Here is a 10,103-nt window from a genome sequence, read left to right on the forward strand (position 1 = left end):
TATACTCCTAATCCCTCAGTAAAAGCACAAACCTATGTCACCTTTTATAAAGAAATAGGATATTAGAATGTTATACTTCAACATTAATGACAAAAACAATCATATTTGTGTTTAGAATTTGAAGATGATGTAAATTGATGAAAATGTAGAATTGGATGAATCTTATGCCTATAATTTTTATAATTTTTTTGAGTAAGAATTTATTCTTTTTTTAAAAAAATTTTGAAGTCCTTTTTTAACTATAAAAAATATAGGGTGTAGTTTCCATCAAACAACTATATGCAAATCATCTTTTTTTGCTCTGATTTGAAAATATCTTATAGATGACATGTATAGCTAGGGAACAAAAAAATAAATAATAATTTTTTATGTATATTTTCTTTGTTTTAAGTACTCAACTTTGACCTTATCAGAATCCAATAGTTTTTTCCTCTCGTCAAAACTTCCCTATCAAATCTACACCTTCTTGAAAACAATTACATATTCATGAAGAGTACTCTCTCCTCTACAAATAAATATAATTTTTACTTTTTTTTAATATGATTTACTATTTTTTTTTCCTTTTTTGAGTGAACATCTTTTGAAATGTTGAAATATCGACTTATAATATTTTGAAATTATAACATATATAACTAATCAAAATACTTAGAAATTTATATAATCATGATGTTGAGTTTGAGATATATAAAAGGGCATTTTTAGTTTTTGAAAAAAAAATGATTTTTGATAGAGAAATGAGATTTGACCAAAATAGGTTTTGGTATCCTAAATGGTGATATAGATCTGTGCTTTTAGCATGCATTGACCAATTTTCATCACGTGTTGGCAATAATACATTTTCTTTTAATCTTTTATGGATCTAAATGTGTAGCATGTTAACTATATTTTTTTGTTCCTCTCTACTAAACCCACCATCATCAAGGCATAAAAGTCATCCTTTTACATTTTATTTTATGATTCTGAAGTAGTTTTCTTCAATCGAGGGATGCTTTAGGCTGGCTTAATTGTGGTGACAATTTTACTATATCTTTAATGTTGAATCCTATTGGCTTACTTTGGTCATTCACATTATATGATTTATTTATCAATTTTTTGCTATAGTGTATTCTTGAATATTATTTTAACATACAATCATGTTGATAACAAGCATGACTACATTGATTTTAAGAAGAAAGAATAGATGAGGGTGACATGTGATATTTTTGAGACTATAAAGTGGGATAAACACAAACATCTTGATTTTTGGATACCTTTTATTTTAATCTATAAAAAAAATTATCAAGATGTAAGAAAGTCATGTTATTTTAATGTATACATTCGTACATGTATCTATCAATGCCTTAAATATTTTTTATAATGGCATAAACAATTTAGTCTATTGTGAACTTGTATTTTCATGGTACATGTGAGTAAGAAGAGATGGAAAATATTGTGTTTGTTGTGTTTGTATTAGTGTCTTGTATCATACTTGGTGATCTATCTTCAGGATGAGGAAGTATAGAAAATAGGATTGCAAAAGAAGCTTTCTAAAATCATAGAATAGCTAGAGGGGGTTTGGGAAGCATGGAAACCAAGAAATTTAACTAAGAATGTGAAGAGAAGTTACACGAACAATAATATAATTGAGAGAGTCAATAAATTGTTGAGGATGGATTTTCTTTGTAATGTAAAAGTAGGCACATCAAGGAAAACTTTTCATTGAGATAAATAATTAGATAAATATAAATTAAAGCATAATTCAATAATATCATCAAGTTTTACTTTGAGTAAGAATCACACATCTATAGAACTTGTATGAGATTAGACTTTATATGCCAAAATAAATGTTAAATAGATTGTTAAACTACCCTACTTTGGAGAAAAACACATCTCATACTTATGTAAACCTATGATCGATCCAACACCAAGTAGATATAATTAGTTCTTCTAATAAATTTCATTTGGTTGATCTATACTATATTTGACAATGTGCATTTTAAATAAATAACAGAGAATTTTTGTTTTGCAGTCTAACTAACTACAAAGGAAAAATAGAGTAACCATATAATACTTAATAATGACTTAAGAATATAAAGTGAAATGATGATAGTAATTTAAATTTCAATAAATAATGACAAAAACACTATTATTTTTGTCAACTATCTTCTGGCAAAAAAATTGTGTAACACCCATTTAAAAACTCCCATCATGGCGATGAAATAACCATAAAGCATTCATGCTTATCTAGCCCTGATAAGTATAATATGAGTTTTAATCTTAGAAATTACAAAGCTTGTCTCTTAGCTATGACATTTAATATTATTTTACCTTTTTGTTAAACATATATGAATTTGAAGGGAAATTTTTGATGAATTTAATTTGAATCCATGTTCTCAACGAGAAGCCTAAAATGTGGTTTAAATGAGTTGTACACTCTACATGTTGTTACCGTAGATTCCTTCATTATGTGGGTATATATTCTAAATCTCTTTTCTCTACATATTCTCCATTTTTCTAATAACATGAACTACATGTATTTTCTCATCTTAGGAATTTTAAAATCAAAGATTGTAGGATCTAACAATTGGAAAGTTTTGTGAGTTACTTATTGAAAGTATATTTTGATAGCCTGTTGACATGTCCAAATATTTCCTATTGATCTTTACTGTACAATAGTTAGTACAATGTCAAAATGAATGAATGGATATGAATTCCAAGGTCGCATTGGGACTTTCCTATTATAGGGCCAATTGAGTCAACCAAAATGTGACATGTTTTCTTATTTGGTTGTTCATGTGTCAAATGATCTATGAGGATGGTGATTGGTAAAGGCTTTTTGAAAAATTCTATGGGAACAATATTTTATGCTAATATTCTTTCACAATTCTTGTCGAATTGTATGGAATTCATAAAAAAATAAAGAGTTCTTGAGAAAATAGAAAATATTTATGTATAAGAGTACTTTGTACCACTAGATGGATATTATGAAGCAATCTATGCATATAGAGAAAATCAACATACAACTCTTGTTGGTGGCTTATTTACCAATGAGACACTTGAACAATGTATGTTACATCATGAGTTTATAGTTCTTTACAAAAGGTTTTTATGAATGAATGTTATCTTGTTATGGTAATTGCATTAAATGCACAGGTTGCTCACTTGGGTGAATGTCTTGCAATAAGAGTGTCAAATGTGTACAATGCATTCATATATCTATACATGCATCTATCCTAGGGAACTAGATTTCCATGTGAAAAAAATCACCCATCTGCACAACCTCTCTCAAGTGAAGCAAATCTGACTAGTCCAACTCCTTCAACTGCAAGCTCCTCATTATTTATATGACTCTTTCATTTTTTTTTGAGGCTCTATATTGACTATTTTCCTCATGAATATAAATTGGTATATTATATCTATTGGTTACAATACAATATTTCCTAGTTTGATTATTGGATTGTCCTTTTCCTATTGTTGTATGTACATACAAGGTATGAAAGCTAGTGTAAAGACTATGTGCTCTATTGGGGCCCTTTTATCCTATGACTGAAAAAATATTTACAAGTAATATATGACTATTGAATCCATATATGAATAAAGAATATGAAAGAAATTTTCTTTTCTACCTTTAGTTAAATTTCATTCTTTGTAATCCTAGGATACTATAATTACTATAGTGAACTTTGAGATAGGTATTTTTTATGCTAATTATACCAACCCTTCATTGAATATGCCCTTATAGGGTTATTTATTTTAACTATAGTTTCTAAAATTACAATGAACAATTTTACAAGGTAAATTGATCTTTGAAGATTGTGCTAGAGATGGTAATAAATATCAATAACCAATAACAAACTTCAAGCATAAAAGGAAACTTGGAACAAAAATTCCATATAAAGGAGTGAAAAATAACCATGGGGTATATTTGGTGTAGAAATAAAGGACCCTAGAACAAAACATCATCATTAGATTGGAACATATGATATAGTAGAGGACATCATAGTGGCATATAACAATGTAGCAGTTTCAATGAAAGGCATTAGAGTGAACTTGTATTTACATAATGACACATTGAAAGTACAAAATAAAATCATGGAAAATGCAAATCCATCTTCAATAATGATAAAAAAAAATGAGATGTTAGTTGCACAAGTTCTTGTTCCAAATCATGCTTTGATATTTTAGGTGACCTTAATTGTAAATCCTCAACAATAGTAGAGTTAACTTGTGATACATTGCTTGAAATATTATCCAACAAAAATTCCATTTCCATTGCTAATACTTATTTGGCTTAAAATTTCACACAAGGTCAAACCAGTAACACATTATTGAATGATAATTGAAATCCAGTGTCTAATTCTCTAGAACACCTCGTATAGATTCTTTCACAACAAGGTTTATTGAATGACATGGTCAATAGTTACTTGTCATCGCAAAGTCTTATTAATTGTGCACTATGTGATGGGCATGACACAGAGAACCAAAGTTATTCTCCAAGAGTTCAAAATGCTCAAATTACATTAAAGAACATCAATCTCAAGGTCTACACTAGTTGGAAATAAATATTTGACAACTAGGAAAAGAGAAAGGACAATGCCTTGGAATATCCTATTATTGCCTCTAAAGAAGACAATGTGCATTTGACAAGAAATGCAACTCATTTTTTTATGCATAGTAGTGCACTCTATGAGTTGTTGTACTGTGGTGACAATATTGTAGTAAGCCTTTTTGATTGTCTAAAGGTGATTGAATCAAGCTTAGAAACTCCTATTATCACCGCTAAAGCTATCTCTATCTAGATGACAAGGAATGTAGTTGTCTCAACATTACAAAGTGGCATTGCACCTTATTTCTTACACTATAGTGACAATGTTACAAACACCCATATAGTAAGATGAATTCCTTGAACAATAGAGGTGAAATATTTAGCAAGAGAGATCAAAGATATTGTGACATATGTTTAAAAATTAGAACATAACTTCAAAACCTAAAGAGTGATTTTTTTGCATTGAATGATAGACTGGGTGCTATCAGAGAGTGCATTGTTAAATTATGTATTTCCTACCCAACATGCAATGCTATTCATGCTTAAAACTATTATGGTCATAGAGCTTTGTATGAGTAGAATGCATTGTCATTTGAGAAATATACAGGTAGAAAGTAAACATTTATTATATATATTATGCACATCCTTCCTCTACAACATCTTCATCATTTATTGTATACTTGTATTGTGTATGTATTAGATCATTTATATTAATTATATTTTATTACTATTACCATAAAAAAACATGTTTATGAAAGAATGACACGAAATTTAAGCTATATCTTCCTATTCATTAATGCTTGAGAAATTAAGAAATGTTGCTTGTTGCAAACAGGTCTTATTTCTCCACATTGCACAAGAATGGATTCTCTTAATGCATTTGATACATTAGATCATGAAAGAAATAATCTTTCTGAAAGTGAAAAATATTTTATCCTTGAAAAAATTCTAGAACTTCTAAATGAATGTCAAATAAAAATATTGGAAATATTTTCTATGATAACCATGTTCTATTATTTAGATACAATGGATGGAGAGACATTCATCTACTACAAAACACTAATCAAATTTGTGTTCTATCCCCATTTGTGACAAACAAATAATTGGTTTATCTAAAACATCTAGTGTGGCAATATAGGGAAGATCGTATCATATTTCATTGACAAGATATCATAAACCATTTCCCTCTTGGAAATCACACCATAGAAGAATTGGCCACCATTTTCAATCCAACATGCAAGACATTGTTTTCTCACCTAACACCATTTTGGGCTACTATTGAAGAGGGCATACTTGTATTCATAATAAATCAATGTGGTATCATATCCAAAAAAATTAATTGAATGGATTATAATACATGCCAACACAAAACTTCTACATTGATACATGAGCCCTAGCAGCCAAGACCATAAAGCACCATTTGTAGTGCCTACCCTCATTCACATCTTCTCTAGATATATTATTGCTATTATTATCAGACTTTGATGGACTAGTACTATGTAGATGGATTAGTGGTATTGTTTTGACACTATCAGAAATTATGTTATGGATTCAGTTATTATATGATGAGATCATTTAGACTTTACATTTCATGTATGTATGATGATCATTATATTATTTTTAGTTATTGTTGATGATTAGTTAGATGGTTATTATTTCATGAGTTTTATTATGGATACTTACCCCATACTTGCATGTGTATGGTGTGTGTGTTTTCTTATTGTATGGCATTTCTGATGTGGTTAAGGAAGGGAGTCATAGTCACCTGCTTAGTCGGGATCTACACGATGCACCACTTCCTGCCATTGTCTATTTAGCTTATATATATATATATATATATATATATATACATACATACATACATACATACATACATACATACATACATACATACATACATACATACATACATACATACATACATACATACATACATACATACATACATACATACATACATACATACATACATACATACATATATATATATATATATATATATATATATATACATACATAGCATGTACATGCATGGCTTTTCTGCAAGTTGCAGGTACCGGGTATCGACTTCCCTGAATTGTCAGGATGAGCGTACCCTATTATACTATCTAATTGATAAGAGAGGGGAGATAAATTCTCAAGTCCAAATCCCAAACCCTAAAACCATTTGTCCTAGTGAGTTGGGACAAGTATCAGAGTTGAGCACCCACTGAATGTGTCGGATGACATATTTCGTGATTTTTAATCTTTTAGACTGATTTTGTGTGAATTGTCCTATGATGGATTTTCATATTTTGTTATGAAGGTCTATGGTGAATTTTCTATTAATTAAGTCTTAACAAATAGATTTAATTAATAAATTAATTATTTGAGGAAATTAAATATCATGATTTTTGATATTTTGATTATAATTAAGGTGAAATTAATTGAGAAATAAAAGAAAATTTGAGAATTAAAATAAATAATAATTATAAAATACCAATAAATTAATAGACAATAATAATAATAAAAGTTATAAAAATTAAAATGGGAGTTATAAATGGAAATTAGTTAAAAATAATTGGAATTATAAACTTGCTTGGAAATTAATGCAGTTCCCCATTTTTCACGTGTCAACAACACGGGGGTTAGTGCATCAATTGAGCACATGGTGTCTACAACCCTAGGGCTTATCAAAAAGGTTGGAAATAGGTCCATGCTTAGTTGGCAATTTCTTCCAGCTGGTTCTAGAAGCATTCTAGGGTTATCCTGAGAGCTCTTTATATTCGGGCATTCCTTAGAAGCTGGGATATAGCGTGGAGAGTGTGGGTAGCGTGGATAGCGTGGTGAACAATTGAAGCATTGGAGGATTCGAGAACTCTGAAGAAGGGAGCTTGAACTGCGGGTTTTCTGAGGAAGAGCGAATTAGCATCAGAATCCGGGTAGATTCTTGTGATTTTACTTGTGCTATTTTCGCATCACGCATTCCCTTTCTTCTTCGTGTCTTCCTTATGTCTTCTGAGAAATTTCATGTTTCTATTGCATACATTCTCAATATAGGCAAATAAGGTAATTTGAGAATTTTATATGCATAGATCTGATAAGATAACAGGGCTAGGGTTTAAACTCATGACCAAAAATCCATTAGATTATTGGATAAATTTGGGGGTTAAAAGGTTATAGGAAAATTCTGAGAATTAAAATATATTGTGTATATATGATTTTTAAAATCTGCATACATTATTTACACAAATACTGTGATACAAATTTGTATATATATATATATATATATATATACATATATATATATATATACATATATATATATACATATATATATATACATATATATATATACATATATATATATGTATTTAATTGGTGAATCGATTATCGAATCAAAGTAGAGATTCATGTTAATATCGCATGAGGAAGTTGATACAAAAAAATTATTTAAAATCGCATTGGGGAGGAACATGTATATGAATGCGCAGTGGGATGGACTGTACCCCACGCGCTTTACTGGGCATGGAGTGCCTGCTGTCGCAGGTACTGTGATGTCAGCAGGTACTACATACCCACTGCCACTGCAGGCCTGTGATCGCAGAACCGTGCGTGCCACGGTCAGGGTCACTTCGGTGATGGCCGACGGTAGGTATAATTTCGATTTCGTTTTAAAATTTGATAATAAATTTTGAAATTAATATTCGTTTTTTATAAAATGGAAAAATAATATTATATATTATATATGTATGTATGTATATATTTAAATATGAATATATATATATATATATATATATATATATATATACATATATATATATATATATATATATATATATATATATATATATATATATATATATATATATATATATATGTATATATGTAATATATATATATATATGTATATATGTAATATATATATATATATGTATATATGTAATATATATATATATGTTATTAAAGGATTTAAAATTGTTGACAAAAGATTTATGAATTCATCTTTTATAATAATGAATAGTTCTGTAATTTTATAACTTTAACTGTTAAGAATTAAATTAATAGTTAAGATTATAAAATGTATAAAGTATGTGGAAATTTAAAGTTGGTGGAAACGTTCTTTTTATGTTATAATCGGAGATTAAAGTTTAGAGATAACTTTTTAACCTTCCAAAAATAGCACATGAAGAAAAGAAAAGAAAAAAAAAAACGTACAATGTGTCCCTTTAAACTTGGAACCATGAACTGAGACTTGGCATTTGAATTTAAATTTGAAACTTAGCGAACCAAAACATGTGTCTACATTGTGTATTCCTTATGTTAATGTTTTGGGATTTTGGGTTGACTAGCGTTGACCAATATAGGACGTCTACCAGAGGCTTGGGGGTTATGCGATTGTGATGTCATGATGATGTTTTATTTCTCGATCTTTATAAACCCAACCATGATTATGTGATGGAATGCTCTATGTATTGGTTGTGAATACTGATTGTTATAGTTGAAAATCTTATGTTTGAGATACTTGACTTAACCATTATTTTTGGTCATTGATCAGTTATCCTTGGACATATTCTAGTTGCCATGATGGGACTAATATGTGAATTTATTCTTGATGATGTCATGTTGTGACATGTATGACTTAACCATTTTGGAGTCTTCGATCAGTATGACTTTGAGATATTCTTGATTGCTTGTTGAGAACCAATGGATATGGTGATTTATTTTGAGATATATTTTGGTTGTTGAAAACCAATGGATACTTTGATTATTAGTGATACTTTAGTTGCCAATAGAGAGCTGTTGTAGTCATGATTTTCTATGGATATTGCTCATGGAGATTTGATGCTTTTATGCATATTTGATGATTTAATCATGGATATTTGTTGATTCTTATTATGGATATTTGATGATTTTGTGGACTTTCTTTATGATTATGATACCATGAGCATTAGGGTAGGATATCTGCATGTAGTGTCGGGAAGTGGCTTGCAATGGGGGCCGGGGCCCTAAGAGGCTGCCAAGATAACTCATTGTAAGTTGGTTTAATAAGTGATAACATTCACACTTAATACTAACTGAATGAACCTAAAAAGATAAGAGTTTTGGTTCTCGCCCATGCCTTGAGTGCTTGTATAGGCTAGGATGGGAGTAGAGAGAACGCATGGTTGCGACCTTGCATTCCATAGTATGCCTTGTCAGTATGAAAGGATACTAGTGGTTGCATGAGATCTGTATGGACCCGTGGAGTTTAGCTAACTGCCAAGGTAACTTGTATGAGATAAATGCGATGACACTTTCCCGCTTGCATAGTAGGTTCCTACAAGTCATTGTGTGCCTCTGGGAAGTAGATGTCTATTTTGTGATTGGAACCTTTGAGTTAGTATACTTTTAGGATTCCTGGACTTTAGAGTTGTGTGGTTTTGATAGCCTATTTGGGACTTGATCATTATGAAGAATATAATAGTGAGTGTTTGTTTCATGTTATTTTCTTGATTCACATATGGTTTTTTTAATAAGTGGAGTTGAAATTATTGTTTGTGAGGACTATTCATTTGTGACATAATGTGTGTATGTGTGGATTGCAACATGTGTTAAC

This window comes from Cupressus sempervirens, chromosome 9 (genome assembly GCF_028749045.1).
Source record: "Cupressus sempervirens isolate cs-2001-9-10 chromosome 9, ASM2874904v1, whole genome shotgun sequence".
NCBI classification, from domain to species: Eukaryota; Viridiplantae; Streptophyta; class Pinopsida; order Cupressales; family Cupressaceae; genus Cupressus; species Cupressus sempervirens.